This window comes from Papio anubis, chromosome 6 (genome assembly GCF_008728515.1).
Source record: "Papio anubis isolate 15944 chromosome 6, Panubis1.0, whole genome shotgun sequence".
In the NCBI taxonomy this organism is placed as follows: domain Eukaryota; kingdom Metazoa; phylum Chordata; class Mammalia; order Primates; family Cercopithecidae; genus Papio; species Papio anubis.
Genome location: NC_044981.1, coordinates 57,265,254 through 57,279,327, shown reverse-complemented (window position 1 = coordinate 57,279,327; position 14,074 = coordinate 57,265,254). Strand labels below are relative to the sequence as shown.

The following is a 14,074-nucleotide window of genomic DNA, read 5'->3' as shown; positions in this document are numbered from 1 at the left end:
GATAGCAATGATGAACATAAAAGTCCCTTTGTAATACTGAGGAAGAACTTGACAATTTTTCCAATATTGACATATATATATATATATGTATATTTACATATACCACAGTTACATTCTACATATGGATAAAATAAAGGTGGAGATATCTGGAAAGCTTGGGTGGAGTCCCAAAACTCCAGTTGTGTTGCAAATAATTTAATGGACTAGCAAGAGTAATTTTTTGAAAGTAGAATTCTCTGTCTTTATATGTACAACTTTGCCTGTGTAAAATTCAGTCACTTAAAATGATACAGGTCTGTAGACCAACAACATTTTACAAATATATTTTAGCTTTTCAGAGCAAGGCCACATGAAAATCTCTCAAACTGAATTCTAAACCTCAGATGGCTGATTTGCACGCATCTGGAGAATTAAGTTTAGAATTAAGTGCTTCAGAAACCTATGTAAATCAAATCTCTTGGAAAATGTTTTTGACCATTACAAAATAAGAATTGGAGTATGTATATTTAATCTATAAATTATCTGTATGGTGAGAAAGGGAAGAGATCACAGATCTGCTCTGTACTTACTGATGCTTTGGAAGCAATATCCACGACAGTGCAGAAGACAGCCAATTAATGGCTTTTGTGGTTTGCTAAATGCCTAAGTAAAATTGAGGTGTTTAATAACCACAAAAGCCCTTTGCTGCCACTGAAGTCCTAAGACTTCAATCTCAATTCATAGTCTATATCAACATTGAAGCTGAGCCAACAAACCAAGGCATAAAACTCTTTTTATAACATTCTCTTTCTCCTCGAGAGGGTTTGTTGATAGTATTTTTAAATCTGGTTTTTAAAAGTATTCTTTTCTGTTTCCCTCATTGACTTGGTAGCAAAGTAATGCATAAAATGAGATGGTGTGCAAAGCAAATTGTTATTTGAGTAGGAGTTTTATGAATAAATTATTATATAAATAGACCTTCGGCCACATTTCCAGGTGTACATAGGACCCTAATCATTTGATTTTGATTCTACTGTAGGACAATAAAAAATCAGTAGCCTGCCTTCCTCTTGCTATCACAGAAAGCTCCTTCATTACAAGATCTTACGGAGACACCTTGAGAAATACTTAGTTGAGTCATTATGACCACCTTCCTATTTTCCACATACAGAAATGAGGGCAGATATGACTTGTTCACAGGGACAAAACTAGTTAGTAGCAAAACTTGAATTCTGCACTCATTCCAACTTCCATTGCCTTTTGTCTGGATTGTTATAAGAGTCTTCTGTAGTAATTGGGTTTCTGTAGAACTGTTCAACACATCCCTACAACTCTAGTTTCTCATCCACATTCCTAAGAGTGATCCTTCCAAAGGCCATCGTGGTGATATGCCTTCTTGTGAGGATTCACTACCTTAAGAACACAAGACTCTAATATTCCAGCCTGGCTTCCATCTACATACCCTTCTACTGTCCACTCCTGACATAATGCTTAGGAAAACTGGGTTATCATTTTGGATTGGATTATTATTATTGTGACTATTGTCACAACTATCTTCTAACTCTATTACTTTTCTGTCGTGGCTTCGTGACTTCACACATGAACATCTACCTGGATTGCTCTTTTTCATCTCTTAATTGACAAGTTCCCAACTCTATTTTTGATCACTGGATATCTTCATGTAAAAGTATTTATTTCCTTTTTATGATTAACAGACTATGTATTTTGTCTTTTTAATTTTTTTCCTAAGCAAGATTATTAATGATTTTCCCATCTACTCAGAAGACAGGCTATCTACAGAAGAGAGAAATCACATCACACTGAAAGATTCCCAATTTAAAAGGTCCCTTTGTTTAGAAATGCTATTTGCTTCCCTATTTAAAATTCGAGACAGAGAAGACGGAAGCCCACATTCAGTAACTTTTCCATCTCAGTGATGGCACTACCATTGAATCAGTTACACAAACCAAAAATGTAGACGACAGCTTTAAGTTCATTTTTTTCATTATTTCCCATGTCTAATCCATCAGCAATAATCTAATTGCCCCTTCTCTCCACCACTTATAATGGTACTGGTAAAGATGACTGCAGTACCTAATGCACGTACTGCTTACGATGGTGTCTTAACCTCTCTCTCGTTTCCAGTCTAGTCCTACTTTAATCCATTTACCTCATGGCAGCCAGAATACTCTCAGATAAAAACTGTTATTTCACTGTCCATCTTAAATATTCCTTAGGCCTTCCGTTATACCTACAATAAAGCCGAGAAGCACCACCATGATACAGAGCCTACCTATTGTCTGACCTAATATCGTTTACAACCTTGCTCACTAAATCTTTGATATATATGCACTGGCATTCTCCCTGTTCCTTAAAGATGCTCAGCTCCTTCCTGACCTTCTCATTCCATCTGCCTGGAAGACTAGTGAACCACACCCTCACATGACAGACTCCTTTTCATTTGGGTCTCAGTTCATATATTCTCTCTTCGAGTAGGGCACTGCTGACTTCCTGTCTAAACCAGCTTCCCCAGTCCCTCAGTCCTGTTGCTCTGTTTCTTTTTTTCACAGTATTACTCTCTGAACTAAGATTATTTATTCCTTTGTGGTTTTTTTAGTCTTTCCCCACATTAGAATGTAAGCTCAATGAGGGCTTTTTTACTATATTCTTATCACCTAGAAAATATATATGTAAATAAACCAGCATATTTGTTTTTACTATATATAATATTCATATATTTAATAATAATATATTTATTCACTGAGGAAAGCAATAAAGGAATCCCAAATGCTCCCTTCCTGCCCTTTGGAATGCATGCCTGGTGATGTCTGCACAAGTTCAACAGAAACCCAGTTTTCTCCCTCCAGTGCTGAGCAGTATGAGCTTGTTCCAGTACTCCACATCTTAGAACAATCTAAAAATCCCACCTCAGGCAAAGGACAGGAGCATCGTGGGTAATATCCAGATATTGCTTGAAACTGAATTTCTTTTAGCTGATCTCCACTTCTTGAGATCCCATCATTTCTCTAATTGGATGAAAAAGAATCAAAGTATAACATTAATCATAGAGCTTATAAATGGCCTTATACAACTAAATGGTTACCTTCTCGCAATCAGAGTTTGAAGAATGAATTTTAAAAATGAATAAGGAAAGGGGTTGGGGAAAAATGATGACTTGCATTCTGACTCTTGATACCATGGTCTTCTCCCATGTCCGTGATGAAGGCACTTGATAGACACAAGCAACTTAGCAGTGTGGCTTAATGATCTTAAAGTACCTCATATTGAGAGTGATTCCAAGAGAGCAGGCATTGTGGTTGCTCTTTGAGATGTGGGGTTGAAGAGGGAAGAGATCCAAGAACTGAAAGGAGCCTTAGAAAACAACAATCATTCCCATGATCGCTAAGAATATCTCATGACTTCTTTGCAGTAAATCCTTTCTGTAACATACAGAATAGGATTGATTCTGACCACTTGCTGTGCATGTATATTTTGCAGAGGACAGAAAATGAGCTGCCTGATTTGGCTAACTGTAGTGCTCTTGCAGAGACCTACATAGATGGGCTGTGGAATTAGCAGATCTTGGGGGAAGCCTGAGAGCAGAGAGATGACACGTCACCCTTCAGAGGAGAACCTAGTTGTACCAGTTGCTCTGTCATGGGCCCACTAGAGCAAAGAACCCAAGTCTTTCCTATTTAGATTTGCTTCTGCTAGAAAGGCTTGGACAAAAGACTCATTTGGAATCTGAGTGAATTCACCTCAAAGACAGGCAAATACAATTTGCAACCATTGAAAGGACTCAGGTAATGGAGGAAAGAAGCCTGGCTGAACAATTCAAGAGATGTTTCCAGTTGACGCAGAACCAATGGAAGTAAGGAAAGGAATAAATGACATACACTTGCGTCTTCTAAATATAAATCTGTGTTCTTTTCATTTTGTAATTCTAATTTATCTTATGTTGTTTTTTGGGAACTTTGACATCATATTTTGACACATCTTTTGGATGTATTTTTTTTTTCAAATACTTTTTCACTGTATTGTACTGTATTACATTTTACAAGTTCATTTCTTCAGTTACTGACAATGGAAATAAAGTTTTTCATCATTTTCCCCTTTATAAGTATTTTCAGCTAGAATGCTTCACTTAACATTCTTAACCCTTGCCTGCTCTCTCTCTTGCTTGGCTTTGCTCATTTTCTGTGTTAAATTCACTTTTCCCATCTGGCAATTGTTGTTGCTTTATTATGCTGGTTAGAAAAAGTGGCGCAATAATTGTTTTTAAGGACTATCCTATTCTAATATGATTAAATATTCAGAAAGAATAGTAGAAATAGTATTCAGGGTGTTTTGTTTTGTTTTTTTTCCTTTTTTTCTTTTTTTTCCAAGATTGAATTTGAGGGGAGCTAGAAACTGCAAGCCAAATAAAAGGATAACTTTTTGTAAAGAGGCGGGCATGGCAACATTGTATACTCTTTACAAAGAGCTTCAAGAAAGTTACTGTGACAGAATAGCTTGACAAAACTACAGCTAGAAGGAATCATCACAGCATTTTCATTTGGGGAAATATATAGGAGAACTTCTAGGAGGGATTTTCTCATGAGGAAATATAGCAAATGTCTTTCTTTCTAAACCAAAAATGTAGAATTCAGCATTTTAAAAATAAAACAAAAAGCAGCAGCCACTAAATAATTGGTATAATATTGTAAATAAATTAAATATTTTAAACCAACAAAAAGGATCAAAGTTGAATTGAGCATGCGCTGATTCAGAGAGTATTAAAGAAGGCTTCCATCCATGCCTACTGTTTTATTGAAATGTTTCTTTAATTGTTGTTTACCATTACATTACATGAACAAGTGTAGGGAGCTAGTCATCTACATGTGCTTTAACTCCCCTGGATCAGAACTTTCCTCCACTCTCTTCCCAGAACCTACATTAGTGCCTGCTACTTACCTGCTCCTCAGAAATGCACTGACTACATAAAAGGATGATTTATTTAGCAAAACTCCTTCAGGAACTTAAAAAACATCTAACAGGTTAAATGCATCCCTGTCTTGAATATATAAATTTTCCATGTCCAAAGGAAGGCCTGCAATTCCTAGGTTATTGGTAAAATATCACCCACAGCACCTATATCCTATCAACCTTTTTTATACATAGCATGTATACACTTTTCTCTCAGTGTTTCTTTATTATTACAGTTTCTTGGTTAAGATTTGGTCCCATGAGATCATACTGAGAACCATCAGTTCTGTCTCAACCAAGAGTTCATTTTATATACTTTTGAATAAAGGTGGATAACTTGCTGAAGTATTAAATCAATGCCTATTTTGACTTTAAATGAAATAAAGCTCCTATATCATGTGTACAATAATTTGCCAAGAAAATTGATTGAAAAAAGTAGTCGTTTTGACTTTACCTAGACAAATGAAACTTGTTACTTTTAGAATTACAAGTCAAATCTGTCATTTAATATTATCTAAACATTTGTCTACTATCCTGAATTTACCCTGAACAGTGATTCATTTTCTAGGGTAGGATGGATAAAAGCATAATGCCAAATACATAAGTTTTTTGTTGCTCATTCACAAGGTCTGGGGTCTTAAAACCTTCTGTGGCCAAAGTTTAATAAAGTCAAATAAAACAAGATAGAAAATAAGCCTTTCCAATCTTCCTGCAAAATGTCTAAATAATATCTGTATTGATATTATCTTATGCTCTGATTATTTTTGAGTAATGGGCAATATGACTTTAGTAATGGGAAAATAAGATAAAACATTGTTTAGGTACAGAAATTTACAATCACTCACTGTTTAAGATACAAAGCCCACAACATTTTGACTTTGTGATATCCAATCTTCTTTGATGAATAAGTTTTATAAAGCCTTTGTATAAAACTTATGCAGAGTCATGCACAAGCAGATGCTTAATAAATCTTAATTGACTGCTCTTTGACTATATTTTGATAATGAGGTTTTTTCTGGTTCTGAGTCTGGGCTGATTAAAACTCATGCTGTGGTGGCTAGGAGATGTTATCTAACAACATGTTCTGTTTTGCTAAATGATATCCACCACAGCACTAGCTTGCTACCCATTCCAACTTAGTTGCAGATCTGGTATTGGGCAGAACCCAACACTTTCCACACCTTCTTTACTACTGCGGTAAAAGTGCCCTAATCTGTTTGTAGGAGCTGAGAAAATTCCAGTTCTCTTTGTCATGGCCTAGAAAGGCTAAAGACTACATATCATTTCCATACATATCATTTCTGATGATTTCTGAAAGTATTGGCATTACCAGAGTTGAGTGTACATTCACATGTTACCAGTGGCTATAATCACAGTTTTAAATGTGCAGCACCAGTGTCCATTGTATCCTCAGAAGAAGGAATTTGGCAGGAAAATGGTCCCTCACTGCACCACCAAGTAGCCTGTCTACACCTGTCATTACCTGGCATCCATATGCAAGTGAAATAATCTTCCCAATTTGTATTTGGGCAAAATGCCATCGTAACAGATGGACATGAGTGTGTGTAACTGGGAAATTATGCATATACATTAAATATGCAGACTATGAGCATAGGTCCTTTCTAGGAACATCCAAACATCTGTCTGGTCTGAGCTTTTGTGTATACTGTTTACACCATATGGCGTCACGGTGGGAGGGCCTTGTCAGGCAAAAAGGAGCACTCATGAATTTCATGGAAATTATTTAATGGGGGAATTGGCCTTACCTTGGACAAAAGGAACATGGAAAATTATTGTGAATATCTTTGCTATTATTTTAAATAACAGAGTTTTAAAATTTATTTTGATAGCAAAAAAGCAGATTATTTGGACACTATAGGAAAATAAATTTAAAATTCAGGTCAATTATAAAAAATACCTATGATGCCAGGCACGGTGGCTCATGCCTGTAATCCCAGCATTTTGGGAGGCTGAGGCGGGTGGATCACTTGAGCTCAGGAGTTCGAGACCAGCCTGACCAACATGACAAAACCCTGTCTGTACCAAAAATACAAAAAAAAATTAGCTGGACACTGGGAGGTGGAGTTTGTAGTGAACTGAGATCATGCTACTGTACTCCAGCCTGGGCAACAGAGAGAGACCCCATCTCAAAAAAAAATATATATATATATATATATATGTGTGTGTGTGTATATATATATATATATATATGATATGCATGTGCTATTTAAGCCCCAGTAGATATTTTAAAGGTTCACTCAAACTTTAGTCTTTTCTGTCTGAAATCAAAGCCATAAGATTAAACTAATCATCATTTTTAAAGCTACTTTATAATTCATCTTGCAAGAGGAATCTTTTTAGAGTGTGTATATTTCATTTACTGCAGGTATATGCCAAAACAGTAAAGCATTCTTTACTATTTGAAGTGTGGAATCCCAGTAATTTGTAGTTCTATCTAACATACCATTAAGGTTTATCCCTAGATATAACTTACATTTTTTTGACAAGTGGAGCATTATCTTCATAATATGGGTAGGCCTAGGGATTATTTAAGTTTTGTAATATTCTAGTTTTCCAGAAAAATGAAATACACATGTTAATCTTTTTTATTATGTATTGATTTTTAATGACTGGAAATTAATTTTTCCTCTTTGTTCATTCTGAATTGCCTTTGTCTCTTTTGTCTTTATTCACATACTTAGGTAAATATTTGTCTATCTCTAACTCTTTATCTCTCCAGGGTGTTTTAATACTAAAGTAATAAAACAATACTAAAATAATATTATGTAAGTATAAATTATCTCATTACCATTTATGAACTCATGTTTTTAATTTTTAATGATTATCTATGTTAGCAAATTGAGCATAAAATTTATAAATGCTATAAAACTATAACCACTCATTTATATGTATTGTATGACTCCCAAATCTTAGAACTTAATACTACTCAAGTGAACTAATATGTAATATATTTCTGATGTTGTTTCCAAAGTAAATTTGGAATAATTTGTTTACTCATATCTTGAAAATTTTATATAACAGAAGCATCAGCAACACATGCAACAAATAAACATCAACAGGATATTCTAGTTTCAGCTAGACTCATGTACTAATGAATGAAGATTAATTCAAAGTTAGACCTAATGCTTAAGAAAGGACTGGAAAAAAGCACTATAATATAAAACTTTCAGGGTTTAGAAAATTATATATGTTATAAAAATAATGCACAAGAACTCATTTTGGACAGAGGTACCAAGAACATACATTAGGGAAAAGACAGTCTCTTTAATAAATGTTGCTGGGAAAACTGGATAACCATATGAGGAAGATTGAATCTGGACTCCCATCTCTAACCATATACAAAAATAAAATCAAAATAGATAGAAGACTTAAATATAAGACCTCAAACTATGAAACTACTAAAAGAAAACATTGAGGAAACTGTCTATGACATTGGTTTGGGGCCAGATTTCATGAGTAATACTTCAAAAAGCATAGGCAACTAAAACAAAAATGGATAAATGAGATCACAGTAAGGTAAAAGGCTTCTGCACAGCAAATGAAACAATCAACAAAGTGAAGAGACAATACACAGAATGGAAGAAATATTTGCAAATTACACATCTGGCAAGGGATTAATTACCAGAATATATAAGGAGCTCAAACAGCTCAATAGGAAAAAAGCAAATAATCTGAGTTTAAAATGGTCAAAAGATCTGAATAGACATTTCTCAAAAGAAGACATACAAATTCCAACAGGTATGTGAAAAAAATGCTCAACATTATTAATCGTCAGAGAAATGCAAATCAAAACTACAATGAGATATCAACTCACCCCAGTCAAAATGGCTTTTCTCCAAAAGACAAGCAATAGCAAATGCTGGCAAGGAATTGGAGAAAGGGGAACCATCATACACTGTTTGGTAGGAATGTAAATTTGTACAAACACTATGGAGAACAGTATGGAGGTTCCTCAAAACACTAAAAATAGAGCTACCATATGATCTAGCAGTTCCACTGTTAGGTATATTTATCCAAAAGAAAAAAAAAAGCAAACCAGTGTATCAAAGAGATTTCTGTAGGCCCGTGTTTATCGCAGCACTCTTCTCAATAGCTAATGTTTGGAATCAGCCTAAGCATCCATCAATGGATGAATGAAAAAAGAAAACATGTTTGGTATACAGGATGGAATATTATTCTGCCATAAAAAGAATAAAATCCTGTCATTTGCAACAACGTAGATGGAACAAGTCATCAGGTTAAGCAAAATAAGCCTGGCACAGAAACATAAATTTTACATGTCCTCACTCATATGTGAGAGCTAACAATTAAAACAATTGAACTCACTGAGATAGAGTAGAACGATGGTTACCAGAGACCAGGAAGAATAGTGGGAAGGAGGGGGGAAAGTTGGGATGGTTAATGGGTGCAAAAATAAAGTTAGATAGAAAGAATAAGATCTAGTATTGGGGTAGCACAACAAAGTGAATATAGTCAACAATAATTTATTGTATAATTTAAAATCACTAAAAGATTGGAATTTGAATGTTCCCCACACAAAAAAATGACAAATACTTGAGGTGATAGATACCCCAATTATCCTGATGTGATTATTACAAATCATATACCTATATCAAAACATCACATTTACTCCATAAATATATATATACACATGTGATATACCCATAATAATTGAAAATAAAAATTTTAATAGCTGAAAATATAAGGCACAGAATATGTTCAGTCTAGACAATATTTAAGAGTTCAACTATCCCTAGATTTGGACATTTTAAAAAGTGTTTTCAGCCAGGCGCGGTGTCTCACACCTGTATTCCCAGCACTTTGGGAGGCCAAGGCAGGTGGATTATTAGGTCAGGAGTTCAAGACCAGCCTGACCAAGATGGTGGAACCCCGTCTCTACTAAAAATACAAAAATTAGCCGAGTGTGGTGGTAGGTACCTGTAATCCCAGCTACTCAGGAGGCTGAAGCAGGATAATCACTTGAACCCGGGTGGCAGAGGTTGCAGTGAGCCGAGATCACACCACTGCACTCCAGCCTGAGTGATACAGTGAGACTCCATCTCAAAAAAAAAAAAAAAAAGTTTTCTTCCGTATTTTTTTTTTTTTGAAGCATTTAAGTGCCTCATTGCTATAAATAATGTGGTGCATATGTTTTGATTATCTAATCAGGAAAACCAGAATTTATTAAAAATCTGGGTAAGTTAGCATTTAATGATATAAATATTGCAATTGATAAATCAACTATTTTCTGTGATATAAATTTGCATTAAAATTATGATTAGAAAATTTCTGTCTCTATACATAATTTTACTGTTTTCTTAGACAGTCTTCATCCTTCAGTTATCACAAGTATGTGTAGTTGACACTCAAATGTATTCCGTTAACCCAGATCTGAATTTCTAAGATAAGCCTGAAGGTCTCTCTGACATTTTAAACAGAAGGTTATTCGAACCAAATACAAATTCTCCACCTTCAAATTTTTTTTCATTTCCCTTTTTCTCTGGCTAATGACTCATTATACTTCTAGCCATTTCTGCACCTGGAAACTTCATTTGTTTCTACCTTTACCATTCATACCATATGTTTTCTACTAGAGCACTCTTAAATGACCTGTGGTTGCCCATATTATCTCTCTCATATTCTACCACACACATGAACACACTAATCTTTTCATTATTGCCACAATTTATCTGTGTCAACCAATTTGTTACAATCTCTGGCTCAAGATATGGTTTGTGTTTGCCCATCTTCATGAGTCTTTGTTATTTTCTTATTAAGTAAAGTATTGAAAAAATTGGACAACATACAATTTATTTTCTTAAAAATACTCATTACTACCCTCTTTGGTCATCAGTAGTCAATTTCATGTTTAACCATTCTCTAGCCACTTTAAAGTAAAAGAGAAACAAGCGGTTCAATTTAATCATACATAGTATAAAGTATGTTGAATGGGATAGGCTCGACTATCATTATCATAAATGGATTTACCAAAGCTCTCAGCCTTGTGATCTTAGGAACTTGATTTTATCAGCAGTCCATATATTAGTTTGAGTCCTCCAAGAAGCAGATGTAATAATGGGATTAAACATGTAAGAGTTATATTAGGAAAATCTTCTTGTGACAAAAAAAGAGGGAACCAAAGAAGGCTGGAGTGCCCTCGCCCTACAATATCTGACCTCGAGGAAAGAGGGGTGGAATCCTTATGGATTGCCCTGGTGCAATGAAGTTATAAGGTAAGTTCAGCAGTGCTATTAAGGAATCCCCGGAGGCATAGTTAGAGCAATCCTGTGTGGCCAGGAATGGATCTGTGTTAGCATTTAACTACATTTGGTTATCATCTGGGAGAAGCTTTTGGGTAGCATAGCCTTGGAAGGAATAGGATTTTAGAGCACAGCAACTGGAGTCTTTGGTCAATTACCTCTGTAGTTGCTGGTCTGTATTCTCTTGGCCACCACAACTCTGACAGGTGGTTTATTTCTCAAAGCATAGCCCTCTAGCTAAGCTCATAAGAAATTCAGTTACATTATATTAGTTGCTTTGCTTACACTAAGAATTAACCTGCAGTGTCAAATATTCATATTAATAATAATAATAAATCCCCTCCATGTGAGATTTCTGTCTAGGAGCTGAACTCCAATGCAGTTGAATTGGTGAGCATGGACTCTGAGCAAAGATTTAAATGGGCAATTCAAACTGTAGTGACACCACGATATGACATTTGGATATATTTGCCTCCAACTAAGGCTACAGCTGCTCCAAGAAACATTCAAATCACACATGGACCCAAGAACTCCCCTTCTAGGCAGGGCTGGAGGAAGGCTGCTGAAGTACGCTCCTGAAGTATATCTCTCATATACTGTGCTGACTGGTCCCCTCTGTATTTGTTAGCTTTTGCACAAAACAAACCACCACAATACTTACTGGCATAAAGCAGCAATTTATTATCGATTTCTCCAGATTCTGGGGTTGGCCAGGTGATTTTTCTGACTGCACCAGCTTGACTGGGACAGGATGGCTTAGGATATCTGGAGATTCAATCCTCACTGTCATGTCTGGGTACTCAGACAGGATGGCAGGGAGAGCAGGGATGACTGGAGCCTTTCTCCATGTTACCTCTCATCCTCCAGAAAGCTAGTCTAGGCTTCTTCACCAGGTGGCATAGGGGTTTCCAGTAAGTAGAAAAGGAAAGCTCCAATACGCAAGCACTTTTCTAATCTCTGCTTTTGTCATGATGTTTTAGCTAAGGCAAATCACATGGCAAATGCCAGAGTCAGTGTGGTGGAAACTATCTAAGGATATGGATGCAGGGAATCCTGAACAAATTGGCTTAGTCTGTGACACCATCTGATTAGTATGTTGCTCTTCCTCTCTCTCTTCCCCAGCCTCCTTGACTTCATCCTTTTCCTCCTATTCCTCATTCTTCTTCTTCATATTCTTTATTATTATAAAATGAATAAGATCACATCTACATTCTTATATTTTCTGATTCTGGTGTAAAAAATATTATGCTCTAAGGTACACTTCTATCTGTGTTGAATTCAATTGCAACTTGTTAAAATGTTTATTCTAACCCCCAGTCTTGCCAACAGTGACAATCCATAACTTTCTAGAATTCATAAGCACCCCAAGTATCTATGTGTTTTCCTCAGAGAAGAAGCTACAAATATCCCCTTTGAAACTGGTAAACATTACGTTGTGAAATTATGGGATTAATGTTTCATTTTGGTAGTACCTGGTCAGTTCACTCAGTAGTGGCAATTCATTATATTTCTTGATTCTAATAAAATAATAGACATATTTCTTCTTAAGTTTAGTTGTTTGAATGAGAAAATTAGGAGGTAGAAATTGAATAATATACGGCTTGTTAGAAACTATAATTTTCTACTCTATGGCTCTTTTGTCAGCTAAGTGTGTTGAGGCTATTATCACTATAATCAGGTGCTGAAGAATATAAACATGAAAGCAACATGCAGAAAATAAAATTAAGTGAAATGCTTTGGGGTTTTTTGCTTGTAATCTAGGTGGTTTCTAGAGCATGAGGTAAAGCTGTGCCAGAGAAATCCTTGGAGGCTGAATGCTTCCCTGCCATTTTCTAGACAGAGGTGTGTGGGTGACCCTCCACAGTTTTCATCAGTACCACACATATGCAGAGCTACACTGACATCGTTTGGTGCAGATGATAATCTTAATTTTTAGTCTCACAGATAGGCCTCAGACATCATTGCTGTTAGCCAAACCTCTACAAATATAGTGTTAACTCCTGGAACCCTCTCCTCACCACTAGAAGAGCCACTAGATTGATTTCACTTAAACTATGTTTCCAGAAAAATAATCGATCAGATTGGCCATTTGGCACAAATAACCAGTTACTCAATTTTGTACTATTCAACCAGGGGTGTGTGAGCGTGTGTGTGTGTGTGTATGTGTGTGTTGATTAGTAAAAAGAGAAACAGGTGACACTGGCACTTGTTTTTTGAAGGTAGCATTTACCTTTAATGACTCAGCTCCACTCTTGCGTCCTCTTGAATTGGCTGGTATATTTCCGCCCTGATAAAGGAAAAAGTCCCTTTGACTTTGACTGAATCTCTGGTTGTTATTGTGAAATTTGCCTTTTTCTCTGGCTCACACTTTCCCTTAGGCCAATACTGGAACTTGTAGAGAATTTGTAGTGTTTAAATATTTCACACTGCGGTCAGATGCAGTGGCTCATGGCTGTAATCCTGGCACTTTGGGAGGCCAAGGTGGGTGGATCACTTGAGGCCAGGAGTTCAAGACCAGCCTGGTCAACATGGTGAAACCCTGTCTCTATGAAAAATACAAAAATTAGCCAGGCATGGTGGTGTGCGCCTGTAATTCCAGCTACTCCGGAGGCTGAGACAGGAGAATTGCTTTAACCCGGGAGGCGGAGACTGCAGTGAGCCGAGATCATGCCACTGTACTCCAGCGTGGGTGACAGAGACTGTGTCTCAAAAAAGTAAATAAATAAAAAATGAAAATAAATAAATAAATATTTCACATCAAGCTATTTAGTTGGATTCTGCAGCTGCTGGTGGTCTAAAGTAGAGACATACTATCCTACTTCTTTATGTTGTAATACATGCTCAGTGTC

General features: G+C 36.0%; 1 protein-coding gene across 12 annotated transcripts in view; it reads left to right on the top strand.

Annotated features, from left to right (window-relative positions):
• Nucleotides 1-14,074, top strand: part of KHDRBS2 (KH RNA binding domain containing, signal transduction associated 2) — a 631,237-nt gene that overhangs the window by 361,456 nt on the left and 255,707 nt on the right. The window lies entirely within an intron of this gene.